The following is a 22,697-nucleotide window of genomic DNA, read 5'->3' as shown; positions in this document are numbered from 1 at the left end:
TGAACTGATTGACTCTGTGCCTCAAATTCTGTTTTGGAATGATGAAGGGTAGAAATAAACAATTTTATAGTATTGGCTAACTGAGGTCCTTGACAAATCAATCTTAAAGCAGAGATAATTGGCATGTGTTTTCATTCAGATGAATGACAAATGTGTAAATCATGATTTTTTTCCAGCATAACATTTTTCACACATACACTTGTAAGAACAACATTTATTTCCTGAGAGACATCATACAGGCCACATTACTTTTCAGTACTCTTGTGTCCTTATCTGTAAAAGGAGAGGGTTGGATGAGACCATCATGAGGACTGTTTCCAAAGAAGATTGAATAAAACATTTATGGACAATGGAAATATCACGTAGAATAAAGGGCTTACAGATAGATTTTGCTTGGCATTGCTTTTATTTTCACTACTCTTTCAACTGAGGTTAGAGAATCCAATCTTCAACAGAGATGAGGGATTGAGCTTTTATTTTCCATAGAATTTAGACCTGTGTTATTCTTTACTTTGTATCTTCAGTTGTTCAGAGAAAACCATCTTATCAGCTGGGCCAATAAGATCATTCATGGAAAACAGTGTTGTGCACCAGTAGATCTTTACTTCTTGATCAATAGTTATTTACTTCTAAGGGGTCATAGCTTGGTTAATATAGCTGAATAATTTTATTGATAGATAATATAACAATGAAAAATAAAGTTTAAAATAGAAGATGAATGAATATAACACTTTCTTCAGGCATGAATATTATTATTTGAAAACTGTAATAGCTGCTGGAATGTTGAAAGGGCAGACAACAAAAGCATTGAATAATTGTCCTAGGACTATAATCAGACTTCCATTATTGACCTCTGTTAATACTCTACTGTAACTGTCTGCTAAATTGGTTCCTTGGGGCTTGAAATATACAGTGATGTTATGAGTTCCTATCGTAAATTGCCACACAGTAAAGTAGCAAGTCTCTGAAATAGTGTTGGCCCTAGTTTGATCAATACTCAATTCAAAGCAGTGCAATAGGCAACTGTTTCCATAGAAACACTGATGTCACAGAGGTTGAACTGCGGCTGTTACAACAAATCATTTCCTTTGAGCAGTTGTAATTGACTATATGTACAGTTTGCTGTCACTTGAGACCATTTACATCAAGCAAGTAACAGAACCACATTAGTTATTCCAGGAGTAAGAGGGTTAGCTCTTCTTCTTGTGACCTTACAAATACCTAGGAGGATATTGCCATAGCAACCAGCAATATAACAGAATGAACATTAAGGTAGCTAGCTACCTTAATGCAGTAGCCTTCTTTTGGAAGCTGCAAGGTAGTTTTAATAAAGTTTACCTAGTTGTTACATTAACACAAATCCTTTGCACCCCATGGTAATGACGTGGCTCCTCTCTCACACACATCACCAGTAACATAGACATTACAGTTCCATTTGCACTTCATTTCCTCTTCCTTGCCTTTAATTTTTCCTTGGCATATGGCTGCTAAGACAGCACATACACACATTTAGCAAAATCTTGTTTGCTGAATACAGAGATTGGCTCTGGAGAAACACTAAAGTCTGAAGAGCTTCAGACTTGAAAAGTGAGATTATAAGAGAAAGGAAACTTTAGCAAAAAGTTAATTTTTTACTTTGGCTAAATAATCTCTAGGTTTTAAGGACATTAAAGAAAACAGAAACAAATGCAACCTCAGCTTACCTTTGTTGTGTTTCCTCAGACTAAAATCACCACCAGAGTTGAGTTTCAGTGCCTAGAATTCTTCACGTTGTCTCACTACCTTACCATCGTTTTCCTGGGATGACTGTGCCCCATGATACATTTTGAAATATTACATGTACTTCTAGGGAAATGAAGAGGGTTTTGTGTCCTTTGGTAGGTTAGCAGGCAGAAAATGGTATCAATGTGTCATCAGACTCCATGCCAAAGCAAAGATCATAGGCTAATGGGAGTATTTCTAGAACAGTGAGAGTTAAATCTACCCAGACAGAATATCTAGTTTCCTGAAAATCTTGCCAGGATCTCATCTGAGCTTTAAATGACAGATGAAATGATCAAGAGTGAGAAGCTGTAATGACATTAACGTTGTGTTTATTTCCATTTGCAATGGTGTCAGAGATAGAGTGAGTTTACTGGGCATGTCAGGGTCTAAACAAGCATTTTCAGTCAATCTAGAGATCAGGCTTTATGTGCAAGTGGGCTAGAAAGAATGAGCATTGCCTGCCTCTGCCATAACTACAGGTATGATTAGCAACACTGTCACCTTGGCATCTCCAGGAAAGAAAAAAATATATATGGTCATCAATGAAGAGAGGAGGTAAAAAAAAATCCTTATAGGAGATATTTACTTGGAAAGAATTTTCCAGTACAAACTCATGATGATCAGCCTATAGATTTTGACCAGTCTGCCCTCTTCCTCAGGGTGAATCCTCAAAGGTAATAAAATTGAATTGCAATCAGTATTCTTTGATACTAGCCTGCCACAGACTGTTATTCACCTTGAACTAGAGAGCAACTATTTATAAGATAGTTTAGAGACACAAATCCTGTAAATTACTCTGTTTGGCCTTAAAAGAATGTTTGACTTGAAGTATAGAAATGATAATAAATCTTATAGGAATAATTTATAAGACAACATAGTGAGTGGTGATCTTCTAGTTATAATGGATAAAGAAAGAAGGTTTGAAAGGAAAAGGTATTCCCCACTCCTCCTGCCCTGCCTGGGGCAACGAACTTTTCCATAGCCCTGGATACAGGAAATTTGGTAATGGCACTTGGATGTCGTGAGAGAGAAGGGAAACAGCTGCCCTTTGCACGTTTGCTCTTTCCTGGAGCAATTATTTATTTCATAGCTGACCGTCTTTCCTCTGACAACATGGTTTGGCCGGTGGAGGAGAAGGAATCAGCCATTACTGGGTACCCAGAGGGGTCTGTCAATGGTCAGTCAACAACCAACAGCCTTTCACAAAGACATCCGAGACAGAACAGCTGGCTGGTGTGTGTGTGTGTGGGTGTGTGTGGGTGTGTGTGAGAGAGAGAGAGAGGAAGGGAGAATATGAGGTACTCTTCATTTTTGCAGGATGTTGTAATTCCTAGTCATATATGAAAACATTTGGTTTTTATACATGATATATGCAAAATTTCATTGATTAACATGATATTGTATTAGAGTAATGCATCTTAATTTTAATAATAAGTTCAAATACTCTAGCAGATAGAAAAATAATATAGTACAATAAAATAAATCAGGAAAAATGAGTTATAATTTTGGCATCTCCCTTTACTGGCTTCATATCTGTGTTTCATTGGCTTCATGTGAAAATCAGTGATATCTTCCCCAACCTCTCGCAGGTAAAGCCTTAATGATAGATTCATACATAATAGATGGTCAAGGGGTTCAGATATTTCAGTAAGACTCCTGCACTGAAGTTGTAGACTAAAAATTCTATTAAATGTGTTATTTTTGAGCCTAGGGGAATGCCATTGCACCCCAAATTCATTGCTTCTTTTTTCCCATTTCGTATCTCAATAATTTAAAAATATTCATATAAAGGAATAGAATATTTTAAAAGTGTTTTCTTTGAGCACATGAGGCTAGTTTCTTCATAAGTGATTTAATTTTTGATTTCTGAAACTCATAGGAGTACCAAGCCTAACACTGCCAAAATAAATTTGTTGTTCTGTCTATATCCAAAGATTATGTCATTTGAATTTGATTAACTAACTCTAATGAGATACTATCTACCTCCTAGTGTTCTTGTCAAGATTAAGTGGAATAGAGCTTCTAAAAGTATACAGTTTTTGTTCAGTAAAGTATTTGAGCATAAATATTTCTTCAGTGATTACAGATTTTTATTTCAGGTTATTATGCCAAATATCAGCTCTTATTGTTTTGTGTGGCTGGAAAAGATATGGAGTGGAGTTGAATCAGTATAAATCTTACATTTCTTTGTTGAGGAAAGTTCTGAAATTTTTTTGGCAATTTTACTCTCTGTTTTACAAGTAAAGGACAGATGAATAAAATCAGTTTAAGGAGTCCACGTAGCTGGGTTTATGCTGGTCAATATGTTGCTATCATTATTGTCACCAGGCACAGCAGCATTCATCCATCTAAGACAGTGTGCAGTGCCTTAACTGTGGCATAATGGTGGTGGTAAGGCAAGAGGGACATTGATGAGTAATCTTAATTATTTTCTATACAAGATTGACGGACTTTTTCTGAGTTTGGCAACTTCAATATCTGTGGCTCCATGGGACTAGTTTTAGCCAATTAGTCTTTGGCCTCTTGTTGCTGTTGAGTCCTGCCTCCTCCCTGGCACATCATAACCACCCTGCCAGCTGATGCTCATCCTGTCACCTGCTCATGCTTGGAGATAAATAAGGCCAGTGCTCTGATGTCTCCCAGTTGCTGGCCCCATTGCCATTCTCAGCCTGCATCTTTCTTCAGCCTCTGGCACTATAGCCCATCCCTTTTTCTTAAAAGCTTTCTCTCCACCTCTACTTCACTGAGATTTCTGTTGGTTCTTCCTCTTCTTCTCTGACTCCTCTGCTCCCTCCATTTTCCATTAGCTCTCCCCTTACCCTGAAATCAGTCTTTGGTGCTATTCCCACTCTACGCTCTTTCCCTGGGGGATCACATCTGTTCCCATAGGTTCCATTTCCAGGCAGTGACTCCTAATCCTATATCCCATTCTGTCAGTTCCTTGTGTATTGGATTCTAAGACATCTGAATAAAGTCAACAAAGGAGGCAATCTAAGGTGGAAGGCCACTGTGAGGGATTTCATCAGGACTTTTGGAGACTATTCTTGGAGTAGGGTGGGTGTCTATGTAGGAGAATACTTAAGCACAGTAATGGAGCTTATAGGGGCTGGCCAGGGCCTGTAGCAGCTTAGAAGTCTCTGAATTGTTAGCAGTTATCACTATTACTACTAACTACTACTACTACTACTCCTGCTAGCAATGCTTATAGAAATGTAAATACCCTTTAAGGTAGTAACATTTAAAGTTATTTACAATTAATCCCTTAAAGAGGATGATTTCACCACTTTCTATGAATAAGGAAATGCCTGGCCAACAGGTATATGAAAAAAATGTCCAACATCATTAATCATCAGAGAAATGCAAATTAAAACCACAATAAGACATCACGTGTGTTGGAGTGGTTATTATAAAAAAGATAAAAGATAAAGTGATAGGATGTGGAGAAAAGGGAATGCTTGCATATGTTGGTGGGAATATAAATTAGTACAGCCATTATGAAAAACAGTACGGAGGTTCCTCAAATAGTTAAAAATAGAACTGTCATACGACTTAGCAATCCCATTTCTGAATATATATCCAAAGGAAATGAAATCAGTATTTCAAAGAGATTCTGCACTCCCATGTGCATGGCAGCACTATTCACAATAGTTTAGATACAGAATCAACCTGAATGTTCATTGACAGATGAATGGGTAAAGAAAATGTAGTTTATATACACAATGGAGTATGATTTAGCCTTAAAAAAGGAGGGAGTTCTGTCATTTGCAACATGTATAAACCTGGAGGACATTATGTTAAGTGAAATAAGCCAGGCACAGAAAGACAACCCAGGCACAGCAGCACAAATACTGCATGTTCTCAGTTATATATGGAATCAAAAAAAGTCAAACTCATAGAAGCAAAGAGTGGAATAGTGGTTACCAAAGGCTGGGGTGGGATGGAGAGTGGACTGGGAATATATTTGTCAAAGGATACAAAATTTCAGTTAGAAGAAATTCATTCAAGAGACCTATTGTACAAAACAAAGACTATAAAGTTAATAATAAGGTATGGTGTACTTGAAAATTGCTAAATAAATGTCTTGAGATGAAACCCGAAAGTGCAGAAGGTGGTTCCAGGGAGTGAGCCAGGAAGGTCAAGGAGCAACCTTCCTGACATTCCTGACAAGGTGGAATCATCCTCCCACGTGGACGCTGCATCCTCCTCCTGAATGGCAGCCCTGCCTCAGTTTTCAGCTCCTCACACAGACAGCTGATGGCAGGGCCACCTTCCTGTGGTGCCGCTGGATCTTCAGTCACAGACCGTTGTTCCCTGCAGGAAGACTAGTGATTTTCTGAATAGGGCGATGTTATCCTGATGACAACATACAGTTCCCTGACTGGGTTTTCCAGTCCCCTTTACATTATTTTCAGACCTGTCAAGAAGAGACCATATTCTCAGGAGAGATAATATGATTGGCCCAACTTAGGCCATCTCTGCCTTTTTTTTTTAAGAGATGATATAGTGCAAACATAGCTACCAAGGGGTTACCCTGGAGGGTAAGGAAGGAAGCTCCCAGCCAAGGGTGGTTATTGGGATCAGAGCAGTTATTTCACAGGGCTCTTCTATACCTAAACAAATTAAAAATATAAACAGTAACATTTCTATGTTCTTCCTTTAATGGCTTTGATGCCCAGTGCGTTATCAGTTGGTATATGTCCTAAGTCATTTTATCCATTAGTAGTGGTAATGGATAATGTTTAAAATGTTTCCAAGGAAGCAGACATGTGAATCTCTTACTAAAACTTTCTGTGTGACTTTGGACAAGTCATCTGAAGTCATAATTCATCTGATGCTAATGGCTCTCGAGCACGGACCTATGTTCAACACCAGTTGAGTTCAGTTTATGATCCATGTCAGTCAGCCTGGGGCCAGTAGTGCTCATCTGTAACCATGAAAAGGGGTAAGGTCAATGATTCAAATAGAAGTGGAATTGAGAAGTTTACTGAAGACTGACGAGCATTAACCTCCTAAGTTAGCAGAGGCTGATCTAAGGTTCTGCTGAGTAGTGGTGGTGGTCTACTTTAGGGATTTTTAATTACTCTTCTATTACATTGCAGAACATTTATAGTACAGATTCCCATATGACAGCCACTTGTCTGTTTGGGGCAGAATGCAAGTTTTTACAGATTGAGGTTTTTAATATCCAGTTTTGCTTTGTGTATAGATATTTTAGAGCATAGTTTGTAATCATGTATAAATAATACATCCCTTATGAAACTAACTGGAATTGAAGGATGACCTGACAATTTGATTTAGGTGTTTTTACCGCTTGGTGATAAGAATGAACTCTTCTTTCCTTCCTCAAGACTCATGTGCAGCATCTCTTTGGAAATAGCCAGGTAATCTTCCTGGGGCAAAATGAACCTTCTCAGGTCCTATGTCATCTTTGTGATCCTGACATAAAAAAAGAGAAGAAACATGACAATGGAAGTGTGTAATTTCAGCTGAAGCAAATTTCAGTTTTGTATACTCAGGATAATGAAAACAAAGACATTACAGTAGGGGAGGGAAGGAGAGTCCCTTATTTTTGTCTGAGGTTTGCTGAACTAGTTTGGAGCCAGTTTTGTTATTTCTAATTCAGTGGGATGGCTTGGGGTGAATTCTATCTTGAAAGTTTCACTTGCTGGATTGGCTGTGATCTAAATCTAATATTTATGCAAAAGTCTGGGAGCTATTTGCACTATTGCTTCCAGAATAATATTTATAAATACTTATTGAGTAATTAATATATGGTAATCAGTACTCTAATATTTTAGATGTTTTGACTTAGTAATTAATATATGTAATCAGTAATTAATATATGGTAATCAGTACTCTAATATTTTAGATGTTTTGACTTACTCAGGCTTCAAAACAACCTTATATTGTAGGCATTTTTAAAATCTCCATCTTACCAATGAAGAAACCACAGAGAGGTTGTCAGTTACTTGAGGTTGCATGGTGATGAGTGTTGGGACCAAGATTCAAATTCCAGCAGTCTGACTTCAGAGCTGAAGCACCTCACCACCATGCTCAACTCCTGGGAACCATTTTGGCTCTGGGAAAGATGATTAACCTTTATGTCTAATTCCTTTGTTTTTAAAGGGCTGTAACAGTACTTCCTGCCTCCCCAGCGCAGAGAAGTGTTCTGAGATTAATGGCAGTGTGTGTCCATTTCAGCCTCTGTGTGCCTCTCCCTTTATGCACCAAGTTCCCTTTGAAGTCTATAAAAGGCTTATGTGTGTATGAAGGGAAGCAGAGGCCTTGGCAGGTGAGGGAATTGTGTAGATGTTGCAGGAACCATATATAAACCACTTTTATTTTCTTGCAAAATGATCTATATAAACATCAAGTAGCGTGAAATGCTTTGTATTGTGTGTTTGCAGATAACACTCCCCCATATGTGGATTCTCCTTTGGAAGTCACAATCCATGGAAAGTGCCCTTAGGGAACAATTTTGTTTCTGGTGTTTGCTTCTCAGGTAACTCACAAGCTTCTTAAGGCAGGAACCAGGTCTGAGTCATCTTTACTCTAAAAGTTTCCTAATCTTTCCCTCCCCAGTCCCCTCTTGCATCTGCTTTGGTACTTGGTACATAGTAGGTGCTCAATAAAGCTGGGAGAATTTGATTTTGTGTAGCAATTTCTCAGTTAGTTTGATTCCTAATGAGGAAGGCCACCTAGAAGGGCAAGAACTTTTTTGGAAGCATTTTGAAAGCAATTTAAAACACTAATTATAAGAGAAAGAGAGTTTGAGGAATAGAAGCTAGTTGTCAGGAAGTGTTTCTTGACAGAAAGAAATGTGAAAATCCAGACATTGTATTTCAAGGGCAAGGCTACCATCTTCCTTGACAGATTTTGAATATTAGGATATTTGGAGTGAGTCAGACCCAGTTCTACACAGAAGTAGGGGAGCTGAGAGAGCAAGAGGTAGTCCCCCTTCTGGGCTCAGATTTCATGGCTGGAGTATGGAAACAGCAAGGAGAACCATTCACCGTGGATGGAGTGCAAAAGTGAGCATATTGGCACACTTTTAACATGGATCTGGCAGATGCAGTCTCTGCCACAGGAAATTGTCACTACTAAAGTCGTTAGCCCACTTAAACTTTCTTAGACAGAATAATAATACCTCCTAAGGGTTTCCACAACAGGGAACATCTGTTTTTCAGATGTTAACCTATCCAACATGTCCACCCATTGTAAACAGTAGTTGAATTAGGCCAACTTTCTGAGTGCTGTTGTTTTATACTCACTTTAACATTTATCAAGTCAAGGGATGTAAAAATCTACTTAGAAGCCAGTAACTACTTTCTCTCAGGAATTGAAACTTAATATCCAGGAAAATTTCTTCCTTGGCATTCATCATTCTTGGAGCTAATTAATTTGGGTCTTTGTTGTTCTTATTATCCTAAGGAGGACAAAATAACCATACTAATTTCAGTTCCTAACAACAGTGAGGATCAGTGACTTTTATTTTCATTTCCCAATCAATTGATTAGTAAATTAATCTACATATTTTGTACCTATTCTGTAGAAATCATCACGCTAATTTAAGGGTAGGGTGTCCTTCAGGAATGCAGAACAGGTCAACATTAGAACACTTATTACTACAATAAAGGAAAAACCAGATAAGTCTTCTCATAAGGCAGGAAAACATTTGATAAAAATCAACATTCAACCAATAAAATCTTTTAGTTAAATGAGATTATAATGATATACTTTAAAATAATAAAAATGTATCTGAAGACAACAGCTAGAAAAATTTGCATGAAAAGAAGCAATAAGACAAGGATGTCTACTTTTACCATTATTCAGTGTTGTTTGGCAGTCTTCAACAATGCAATCAGACGAGAAAAGGAAGTAAGAGGTTTAAGTATTGAAAATAAAGTAAAAACATTTTTATTTTCAGATAGGAATCAAATAAAGAACTAATAGAATCATTAAGAGAGCCAGAAAAGTGGCTGGGCGCAGTGGCTCACACCTGTAACCCCAGCACTTTGGGAGGCCAAGACGGGTGGATCATGAGGCCAAGAGATCGAGACCATCCTGACCAACGTGGTGAAACCCTGTCTCTACTAAAAATACAAAAATTAGCTGGGCGTGGTGGCACGTGCCTGTAGTCCCAGCTACTCAGGAGGTGAGGCACGAGAATCACTTGAACCCGGGAGGCGGAGGTTGCAGTGAGCCGAGATCACGCCACTGCACTCCAGCCTGGCAACAGAGCAAGACTCCATTTCAAAACACAAACAAACAAACAAAAGATAGCCAGAAAAGCGGTCAGTTGTAAATACACAAACAAAGCAATAGTCGAAATTGACCCTTTTGTACTTTTAACTGAAAGTTTCTGATTGAACAGGATGAGAAATTTCATTAGTAATAACAACAAAATAGAATATTGGTAGAAATAAACAACAAGAAAAGTACAAGACCCAAATTAAAAGAATATATATATATATATATATATATATATATATGAAATGTTAGAAATAAAAGAAGACTTGAATAAATGGAGATAGAATTACAGGCATATAGGTATAGATATAGATTACAGGCATATAGGTATAGCTATAAAATACCATGTTCTTGGATGGCAGAATTCAATATTGTGAGGAGGCAAAAATTTAATGCAAATGCAATCAAAGTTCTAACGGGATTTTTTTGAAATCTGACAAAAATTATATAATTCATTTGGAATAATAATACACAAAAATAGCTCAGAAAAGAGTAGTGGGTAAGGTGCTCTAAAAGAGATAAAAATGTATTTTAAAGAGTCACTAATTAGAACAGGGTGATACTGGCCGTAACAGTAGAGATCAATCAATGGACCAGAATAGATGTCTACAGAATGGATCTAAATATTCATTAGAATTTAATATAAAGGTAAAGTAGAAGGATGGTTTATTCAAATAAAAGACATTATGATGACAGACTAATATTTGGGGGAAAAGTTTAGATCCTTACCTCACACTTTACATGGAAATAAATTTCAGATAAATTAACAATTTTGATATGAAAAAATAATACTATTAAAATGCTGGAAGAAAATATGAATATTTTAATAATATTCTAACAGGAGGAGACTTTCTAATACAATATCAAATGCCAAAACCACAAAATTTTGATGAAGTACATAAAAATTTAAAACTTTAGTGTATATATATGTGTATGTATATATGTGTGTGTGTGTGTATATATATATATATATATATATATATATATATATATATATGTACTTAAGGTTACCAGTGCTCCATGAATATGTTTGTACCATTCATACAAGAACTTATATACTCATATGATTGTATCTTACCAGAACTGATGGGAAATTTTTCAAGCTAGTTGTTAAACAGTCATCATTAAAAATTATGTAAACTTTCAATTAAATAAATTGCATGAAGAGCAAAGGCAATAAATACATAAAACAACCTATCTCTTCCTAAGTATTTTACTATATTTTGCTGTTACCTATCTCTTGAATTTATTTATATCTATTATATCTATATGGTGGAAATATCAGATTGCAGGGAGGAGGACAAGTGGAATCTGGAACTAATGCCGCCAACACCTTCCATGTCTATTCCTTGTTATGCTCTACCCCTTTCTACTTGTTAATATCTTCCTCTTCTACTGCAGACCAGTTTCTTTATAGCGTTGGGACATGGTACCCAGTAACTATTATACTCCCATCTTTGATTTCACTGCCAGAGAGACACAGAAGCTCTAAGACATGCTTTCTTTTTTTTTCCCTGTTTTTTTTTTTTGTAGGTAATTTTTTTTTTTATTGTTATACTTGAAGTTCTAGGGTACATGTGCACAAAATGCAGGTTTGTTACATAGGTATACATGTGCCATGTTGGTTTGCTGTACCCATCAACTCGTCATTTACATTAGGTATTTCTCCTAATGCCATCCCTCCCCCAGGCCCCCACTTCCCAACAGGCCCTGGTGTGTAATATTCCCCACCCTGTGTCCATGTGTTCTCATTGTTCAACTCCCACCTGTGAGTAAGAACATGCGGTGTTTGGTTTTCTGTCCTTGTGATAGTTTGCTTGGAATGATGGTTTCCAGCTTCATCCATGTCCCTAAAAAGGACATGAACTCATCATTTTTTATGGCTGCATAGTATTCCATATGTGTATATGTGCCACGTTTTCTTAATCCAGTCTATCATTGATGGACATTTGGGTTGGTTCCAAGTCTTTGCTATTGTGAATAGTGCCACAATAAACATATGTGTGCATGTGTCTTTATAGTAGCATGATTTATAATCCTTTGGGTATATACCCAGTAATGGGATCACTGGGTCAAATCATATTTCTAGTTCTAGATCCTTGAGGAATCGCCACATTGTCTTCCACAATGTTTGAACTAATTTACACTCCCACCAACAGTGTAAAACCATTCCTATTTCTCCACATCCTCTCCAGCATCTGTTGTTTCCTGACTTTTTAATGATCACCATTCTAACTGGTGTGAGATGGTATCTCATTGTGGTTTCGATTTGCATTTCTCTGATGACCAGTGATGATGAGCATTTTTTCATATGTAAGACATGCTTTCTTGTCTAAAAATAAAAATATCTCAGAAAGCACTCTGATTGACCTGTTTGGGTCAAGTGCTAGACCAGTCATAACAGCCAGAGTGATTTGCTGGACAATTGGCCAATATTGATTCAGTGGCTGACCCTAGACCTACTTTAAGTGGAAGGTAAGATCTCTCAGAATATGGCCACTGGTTTTTTGAAACACACAGTAGAAGGAGCATTTCCTAGAGAAGCATTTTGCTCTGGGCAGACCAAAGAATGGATTTCCATGACACTGAGCTTCTGTCCTAAGTTTTACCCAGCTTTTGGAAAGATCCTCTTCAAATTACAGAAGCTTGTGAATGACAAGAAATTAGATCATGCTTAAGCCCAAAGCCTACATTATTTTAAAAATGATTCTGGAGATCATGGATTACACAGATTCTTATCTTCTAAACCGGTACTCCTCTGCCATTGTCAATTGAGTTCATAACTTGTGAAATCCCTCTTTTTTTTTTTTTTTTTTTTGAGTCAAGGTCTTGCCTTGTCACCAGGTTGGAGTGCAGTGGTGTGATCATAGCTCATTGCAACCTCGAACTCCTGGGCCCAAGCAATGCTCCTGCTTTAGCCACTTGAGTAGCCAGGACTACAGGTGCCCACCACCGCCTGTGGCTAATTTTTAAATTAGTTTGTTTTCTTTTTTTGTAGAGACTGGATCTCACTATTTTGTCCAGGCTGTGGTCATGAACTCCTGACTTCAAGCAATCCTCCAACCTCAGCTTCCCAAAGTGCTGGGATTATAGGCATGTGAAATCCTTTTATTATTTTGCTAATGTATTAATCTTATATTTCAGAAACCATGAAGAAAAAACTATCATAATTTTTCCATTTGGTCTTCAAAGAAACGTATCATAGACTTGAATTTAGTGAACATTTATTGAGCACTTACTGTGTACCTTAGTGTCATATCCCCTACCATGCCCACAGACAAAATAACAAGTAACCTCTTCCCTCAAAGCCCACACTACTGGAAGACTGGCTGTGTGTTATATTAGGTCTGTTTCAGGGCTGACATCTGCTGCTGGCCAAACCAAAGAAAGAAAGAGAAGCAGCCTCCTTATTTGAGAATCTCCATGAATCCGAGTCTCATGAGTTCTCAAAACTGCTCCCCTGTTTCCGGTGAAGAATCATGAATCCAGGTTTGAATTTAAGGCCTGGCACATAGACTGTGGACCCAAATGAAGCCTTATGGTGCTTAAGGAAAACTAGGCAGTGGGCCTAAAAGGAAATTAACATCTTTGTGCCATCTTTCTAGCTTTGTGCTGTGGTGATTTTATAATCTGTGATGTTTAACAGAGAAGCAATTATTGCTTTCTTCTGTCTTTATGTTCTGTTTACAAATGAAAATCTCTATACAAGGAAGCATTCTAAGGTTATCTTAACACTGACAAAATGACCATTCACTTTAAATTATAGCCAGATGTTTGTAGGACAAAGTTATGACCAGTGATTGGGGATTATGGAGATTCAAGAGCATCTTGAATGATGGCATTTATTATGCTTCATCTGCTTGTGTTGATTTTGGGAAGAAATGGTCTAAAAGTATCTGCTGACTTGAGTATTTTATCCAGCTATGAAAAGAGTTAAAGGAGTGTGTGTGTGTGTGTGTGTGTGTGTGTGTGTGTGTGTGTGTGTGTGTGTGTTGGGGCATGGGGTTGGGAAATGCTCAACATGGAGAAATTCCACCTTTATGATCATGGAGGAAGTTTCAGGGGCCTGGCAATTTTGGCAAGCTGTGCCAGGCTGATACACTCAAGCCAGTTTTCAAGAGCCACTGTAGCAAGGCAGGATTTGGGCCTCTTTCTCTGTCTTTGAAAATAGAGACTGCTCCAGGCCAGAGATGTCAGTGTATATAGTTAACTGTTATGGATCTTACAATAAAAATTTGTTGAAGGTCATTAAACACTCATCTCTCTATGTTTATTACTTTAGTCTTTTATTTGTTGGTAGACATGGATCGTTTGATGTCAATTACCACCACACTTGGCATTTTATGCAGTAAAGGTCCTTATGGTTCTTGATGGGTAAATAAACAAGCCAGTGAAAAGCTACAGGGATAGTGGTTCTTGCATTTCTGCTCACTTAACAGCCTGAAGCGAGGGGAGAAGGGCTATTTGCAGTTATGTCTTCTGTGAACGATGCCTTGGGCCTGAATCCATAGCCCTGACCTGCTCCTCTCTGCTCACCCTACATGCTTTCCTCCTCAAATGTTGCAATGACCTTGGCAGCTCTCAGTGAATTGGGGCTGTACATTCCCTTTCTTTTTTTTTTTAAAAAAAAGTCATCACAAAGAGCTTATTTATATGGAATGCTAATTTCTTTTGTACTTTCTTGGTGTTAAATTCAGACTGAGCCTCTTTGTGTCAGTTCCATTTGAGGATATTTTTGTTTCGTATCTCCCTAACTACACAAATGATTAGACATTTTCTCATATTCCCACAATAGTAAGTCTAAAATATAATATTAGTTATTATTAGTTATTCTCCAAGAGAATAATATTAATTATTATTCTCCAAGAGAATAACTCCAAGAGAATAATATTAGTTATTCTCTTGGACTGTTTATCTTGTGCCTGTCTTTGTGCTAAATGTTCTGCCTCCATGATCTGATAGCCTCATGATGACTCTGTAGAGTAGATACTAATATAATCCTCATTTTTAAGATGAGAAAACTGGGGTAATTACTGTCAAAGTCACACAACTAGTAAGAAGCAGAACTGGGATTCCAAAGCAAATTGATCAAACTCGGCAGGTATACACTTGACCACTTTTCTGAACTGCCCAAGCTTTGTTACTTGCATGCTTGATGCATCAATTGTTCTGAAAATAATATTGAAATGTACATAGTACTCAGATAATTTTCAAATTATAATAAAATATGCTTAGCTCTACATGATAACTATCATAATTTATTCTTGATTTAATGTTTTATAACATTCTGCAGAATCTTATTCCTCTTTAGGATCATTATGAAACATCAGTTATCCTTGTCCTGTGGATATAAAAGGATGCTGGGTGTATTAGTCTGCTGATAAAGACATACCAGAGATGGGGCAATTTACAAAAGAAGAAGGCTTAATTGGACTTACAGTTCCATGTGGCTGGGGAAGCCTCACAATCATGGCGGAAGGCAAGGATGAACAAATCACGTATTTAACGGATGGCAGCAGGCAAAGAGAGAGAACTCGTGCAGGGGAACTCCTCTTTATAAAATGATTGGATCTTCTGAGACTTATTCACTATCAGCACAGGAAAACAGCACAGGAAAGACTTTCTCCCATGATTCAATTATCTCCCACTGGGCCCCTCCCACAACACATGGGAATTCAAGATGAGATTTGGGTGGGGACACAGTCAAACCATGTCACTGGGTAATAGAAACTTTTGTTTTAAAAAACCTAGATAAACCCTAGCAAATCTTATATATGATAGATGTTTTCATTTTAATTCAATGCTGTGAAGCTGAAGAGGGAAAGGATGGGTTTTCCCTGCATTCCAGTTGGATAATTTTAAAAGCAAATGTAATGCACTTAATGTTGAGGAATATGTAGCCTGCTCACTTTAAAGCAATCAGTCATTTTTCCTATTTTTCTGGGGTTGGGGGAACTGTATTTCACAGTGATATTTGTTCTTCACATTCTTGGTCCTTTAGTGGTCATAATGTGGTGGGGTGAATCATTAGTATTTGTTTTAAATAGAAAAATGGGACAGAAAATGTTATTTATTCATTAGATTTGTTAAATACCCACAGCTAAAACCTAATAATAATCTATACTATAAAATATATAGATCATTTTGAAATTACACCTAATAGTCAAAACATAAGCTTTCTCTCGAAAGGAAAAATGCTTCTGACCAAAGAAACACTTTATTTAAGCCTCTGATAAAGTGTGGGAGTTTTAGGTCTCTACCCAGGAACATGCAGATATATGTTTTGTGACTTCCTCTTGAAAATTAATTGCAGCTTCAAGAAAGCAAAAATGGTGAGCCAAACCATGCATGTGCCTTTCTCTTCAGACCTGGAACATCTCCCCTTTAAGTTTAGGAGAAAGCTGTAGCTCTTCCTTCTGTCACTGTGTTCTTATTATTGCCCTTCTCTTTAGCACTCACATTACTTGGAGTAGATTGAATTCAGAGAGTTTATAAGGTGCTGACTAACATTATCGCCTTTTATTTACAGGCACGTTTGGCATATTTATTGGAACTGGCCATTTCGTGAAAAATATTCCTTCTCTAACATTAAGTATAAAATGTTATTTGTCAACAGGTGATAATTAATCATCATATTTAAATTCCTTTTGTGCATTTAGGCATATTAACATATCTAATGCATTTCTATTTGAAGTGTGTAAATCTTGAAGTGCAATATTCCACTACCCAACATAATTCTCTTAACCTTTTTATGTACATAAAAAGCTCACATTCATATTAAATAATTCTTTTCTTTCCCAAAATAGAAAATGAGGTTCTAATATGGTATGTGCTATACGTTTCTCTCCACAATGGCCTGTGACTGACTGAAGCCAAAGCTTTTAAACAATGACATGTAGCTTATATTATAAAAGAGAAATAGTCACCTAGAATCATACCAATATATTCAGCTAAGAAAATTCCTTAAAATGTCAATTTCTCAATAACAAGATCTGTATCTGTGTCCTCATCTGTAACCTATCACTTATTTTCATCATTCTCTGGACAAGTTACCTTTTTAATCTTATGTCTTGACTTATAAAATAATAATAGTACCACAATACTGTAATTGTATAACGATAACAGAGATAGTATTTAGTATCTTATCCATTAAATGGGTAACAACAAATTCAAACGCAACTGTTTTTTAGCACAAAGCGTCTCCAATAGTGTTTTCTACTTAAATTAACTTCTGGGAAATATAACGTCTTCTCGTTCTACTTATAGGAAACTGGATCTATATTTGGAAGATTCATTTTCCAGTTCCACCTTGTAGTTATATGAGCTTGGCAAGTTACTTAATTGTTTAAGGTTGAGTTTCTTTTTCTAGAAGAGCTTATATATGGGCCCAAACCCTACTCCCCACCAGCTGCAAAAGCATTTTATATGTTGTAAAAGATTTTTAAATGGAAGGTTTTAACCTAATTTATCTAAATATATCATCCTTTAGGAATACTTTGGATGAACTGTTTTCACTTCCTTAGATAGCAGTGGCTAGATTCTTTGCCTTTTATTTCTGTGTGTCATGAAGATTGTATTGAGATAAATCCTATTAGAAACACTTTAGGAAAAGAAAAGCCAGGTTTCGGGTGAATGCGTCTTTGTTTAACTCAACAAAATGTAAATGCAACAAAAGAATTTGGAAAGACGCTTGGAATTGAAATGGATTTTGACCTTATTGTGCCTAAAATGACTAACTTTGGTTCTTATTATTGATAAAAACAGGAGAACCTTGTATAACCAGTGCCTCACAGGTACAGAATATTCAGTTTTGATTAGTGAGACTCAATCAGCAAGAGGTAATAAACTGAAGAATTTGTAGGTAGGATGGTGGTTAAGAGTATGGGTTTTAGAATCAGCTAGAGCTGGCTTGAATCCCCGCTTTGCAGTGTGTAAACTGTACGTCCTTGGATAACTTATTTAAAGGCTCTAAGCCTCAGGTTCCTTATTTGTAAAGTGGCTCAGCATTTAGAGGTGTCAGAAGGATTATTTGAGAAAATGTTAGCTCAGTGCTGAGCAAAACCCTGGCAGATGGAAGTAGTCACCCTATATAGAGTAGCTATTTTAATAGTCTTTACTCTTAAGGGTCCACGGGCGTAAAGAGCTATACATATAGCCTCTTTTACATTAGCATTTTACAGAGGTCAAGATACAGCACAAGGAAGCTCCCACCAGCAAGGAATAGTCACTGACCCTGTAGTTGTCTTTGGGGATAGTCCCATGGAACAGAGACTAGTGTTGGTTAAGTCAAGGCCAAATGACATGTTTATGGCTGGAACAAGGTGCCTTGTTTATAGTGAATTCCACTTATAGCAATTATTTTCTGAACAATAAGCCGGCCTTGTTACTGAAGCATTAAAAATATTTTTAACAGTATAGAAGTCCCTACTTTTCACTGAGATGTTCTATTAGAAATTGGATTTTAGGTTGGATTGTCATAAACACAAAGATTAAACAATTATAAATATTCATTGAAATAATCTTTGAGTTCTAAACCCTAATAAATGGGCATGCATGGGGCATCTGCATTTTACCCAAGGTAACTTCATATTCCATAAATGTACTTATGCACACAGGATACACACAATACATATGTTCTTTTTAGTCACCAAAGAAGCTCTTTGTGCTAAGTATTATTAACCTCCTTTTACAGATGAGGAAACTGAGTTTCAGAGAGTTTAAATAACTTACCTAACTTCAAAAACAAAAAGTAGAGGAGCCAGAATTTGACCCAACTGTGTCTGAATAAAAAATTCCTATTCATCCTACCATATACTCCCCACAGCTAAACAATTCACCCAATCTCAGCTGATGTGGAAAGGATGCCACCCTCCCTTGCTTTGGTATCCCTGGGGGGAATATATAGGCTGTCGATATGGCAATGAGCCTCAGTACAGAGAAGCACATTGTATATCAAAGTTACATTCCAGGAAAAGTCCAACTTACAGCCAAAAGACATATAAAAGGCAATTCTTTCCTTAGGATGAAAGAAATGGAAGGCCTAGATTCATTCCCACAACACCACCACCCACCACTTATAATCTATTAGCACTGCCCCTGTAACATTTTAAATAACACTTAAAAAGTATTACACGAATAATAAAAAAAGAATAAAATTATTCTTACTTTAAGAATGTCAATTCTGGGACAAATGGATGAATTTTGTACCAAAGAGAATGACTATATAAACCTATCTTGTAGATGGAATGGATTAGGCAGAAAGAAGGGTATAAAGACTTTTCCACCTCTACATCTATGTCTGTGAACTCCATATCTGCATCCAGGCCATCACACACAGGGGAGACTTTCTCCTCTCTATCTTTCTTCCAGACAATACAGAAGGAATAAAACGTCCACTGAAATCATTGTACATACTTTGGTATAAGAAGTCACACAATAACACATTGGTGCTGCCTACAAGCATTTGCTGCATGACACACTGTTCATATAGATGTAACATTTCATGACAAAGCAAAATGTATCCTGTATAAATGATCTATTTAAGTGTGAAATAGAAAACACACTCTCCTTGTTTGTTTTAACATTTGCTGATGGTACTACTTCTCCTTTGCCTCTTTCTACTGCTTTCCTATGTGCCTTTTCAGCTCTGTAGCAGCAGCAGCAGCAACAGCAACAGCATCTAATAAAAATAATAACAACAGCTAACATTTGTTAAACACACTGTAATGTTTATTGGTTCCTTTGCTCTCCACAAACTCTAGTCATAAAAATTATTGTCATTACCAATTTACAGATGAAGAGATTGAGGCTTGGAAATTATCTGATTATTAAGTGTGTAGCAAATTCTGGTTCTTACTAGGATGAATTAAGCATGAACCACCTTGTCTCTCCCAGTGAGTGTGTTATAAAACCTGAATAGAATGCATGGAGCAGTTATTTGAAGACCCTGCAAAGTGGATAGTGGTTGGTGAATCGGGAAAGAAAACCAGAATTTGAAGTGTCTCTAATCAGGCCATTGATTTTTTTTCTCTCTGGCTTAAACTCAATGCAGCCCAAAACCCAGAAGTGGGTGCCATGGTGCAGAGAGAGCTTCAGGAGAAACCTTCTACTTCTGGACTGAGAAGCAGCAGAGGGAACTCCTAACAGAGAGGGTGAGGAAGATCGCTCATTTTTCTTTTTCTTTTCTTTTTAAAATATTTTCTCCTTTCTCTTGCAGTCTTATCTTAAGCAATTCTGTGGTAATGGCATGGGTATGGAAGCCAAAATTTTCAGAGAGGTGAGCTTTCCTTTGATCTATAGAACTGTGGTCCTAAGAGAATTTGCCTGACAGGGCAAACTCCTGTTGCTGTGCTAGACTGAAGTAACTGAAGCCTTAGCTTTTTGGCCAGAGGACTGAAGGTACTGGGAATTATTTTCCCAGGAGTTCCCAGTACCAGAAACTACTTAAAAGATTATGAAGAGGAAGGAGCTTTGGAAGTGACCCCTATAAAATTATTTATGAACTCCAGGGCTTACCCCTGAACTGTGCATGCATGGATCCGGTCCCAATCAGCATATAGAATTCTCTGGGAAATGAAGTAATAGCTAGACTGCTGCCCAGGTCCCAGACTGACCACTGGGTGGTGCATATGCAGGATGGATCTGAATATCATTGAAAAAGGCTTAAAAAACTGAAGAAACTCCACAATGGCTGAACTAGTGTACAGTCCCACCAACAGTGTAAAAGTGTTCCTATTTCTCCACATCCTCTCCAGCACCTGTTGTTTCCTGACTTTTTAATGATTGCCATTCTAACTGGTGTGAGATGGTATCTCATTGTGGTTTTGATTTGCATTTCTCTGATGGCCAGTGATGGTGAGCATTTTTTCATGTGTTTTTTGGCTGCATAAATGTCTTCTTTTGAGAAGTGTCTGTTCATGTCCTTCGCCCACTTTTTGATGGGGTTGTTTGTTTTTTTCTTGTAAATTTGTTTGAGTTCATTGTAGATTCTGGATATTAGCCCTTTGTCAGATGAGTAGGTTGTGAAAATTTTCTCCAGTGTGGCGATTCCTCAGGGATCTAGAACTAGAAATACCATTTGACCCAGCCATCCCATTACTGGGTATATACCCAAAGGACTATAAATCATGCTGCTATAAAGACACATGCACACGTATGTTTATTGTGGCACTATTCACAATAGCAAAGACTTGGAACCAACCCAAATGTCCAACAGTGATAGACTGGATTAAGAAAATGTGGCACATATACACCATGGAATACTATGCAGCCATAAAAAATGATGAGTTCATGTCCTTTTTAGGGACATGGATGAAATTGGAAATCATCATTCTCAGTAAACTATCGCAAGAACAAAAAACCAAACACCGCATATTCTCACTCATAGGTGGGAATTGAACAATGAGAACACATGGACACAGGAAGGGGAACATTACACTCTGGGGACTGTTGTGGGGTGGGGGGAGGGGGAGGGATAGCATTGGGAGATATACCTAATGCTAGATGACGAGTTAGTGGGTGCAGCGCACCAGCATGGCACATGTATACATATGTAACTAACCTGCATATTGTGCACATGTACCCTAAAACCTAAAGTATAATAACAATAAATAAATAAATTAAAAAAACAAACAAACAAAAAAACTGAAGAAACTCAAAACTACAGCCCACAGGAAATGAGTTAGAACTTGCAGCCTGAACTCAACAAGGCTGATTGCCAGGTAAAACAAAAACATCAACATTCTCCATAGGATTTAAACCAGTCCCAGATTTTTATAAGACAATATTAAAAATGTCCAGATGCAATTCAAAATTACTTGACATTTTGAGTGAAAAATGGAGACTTTTTTCACCTGAGGAAAAAACAATCAATGAAAGCCAATTCAAAGATGATGTTGATGCTCTAATAATTGACAAAGACTTCAAAGCATCTATTATAAAAATTCTCCAACAAGTAACTCCAAACACTCTTGAAATGAATGGGAAAGTAGAAAGTCATAGCAAAGAAACAGAAGGTATAAAGACACATCAAGGGGACATTTTAGAATTGAGAAATACAATAACTGAAATAAACTCACTGGATGGACTGAATAGCAGAATGGAGATGACAGAGTAAGAAGTCAGTGAGCTTAATGATAGATCAATAGAAATTATCTGAGCTAAACAGGAAAAAAGGAATAAAAAATAAATTAGCAAAGAGTCTTCCAATTTCAGCTCCAACATGTAAAGAGCTTGGAAGTTGCCACTCCTGATCTTACAACAAGAAAAGCTAGATAAACTAAAAATTAATGACTTTTCTTGGACCCATCAGATAACTGAGTTTACAGGGGGTAAAAACAACGCTTAAGTCAGAGAGACAAGTACATTCAGAGAGACACAGCTGAGATCTCTTGCCTGGAGCAGAAGCCAGTGGAGTCATAGACTAGTGGGACCATTTAAATGGTAAATTTTACAAATTGCAGGAGACTGAGATTGTGGATAACTAAGAGAATGAGAAATTCCTAATGGCTGCAGTCTTTCCTGGGCCTTATCTCTAGGAACCTCACCAGGTACTCACAGCAAAGATCTGAAAAAGATCCCCTTACGGCTTTGGCAGGAGAGAAGAAGAATAATCATTGTGAAATACATTCAGAGCCTTCTCCATAACAAAGGGCTACACTCCAGGGGAAAGGACTTTTCCAGAG

Source organism: Pongo abelii, chromosome 11 (genome assembly GCF_028885655.2).
Source record: "Pongo abelii isolate AG06213 chromosome 11, NHGRI_mPonAbe1-v2.0_pri, whole genome shotgun sequence".
In the NCBI taxonomy this organism is placed as follows: domain Eukaryota; kingdom Metazoa; phylum Chordata; class Mammalia; order Primates; family Hominidae; genus Pongo; species Pongo abelii.
The sequence above is the reverse complement of the archived record's forward strand: the minus strand, read 5'-3'. Positions refer to the sequence as shown.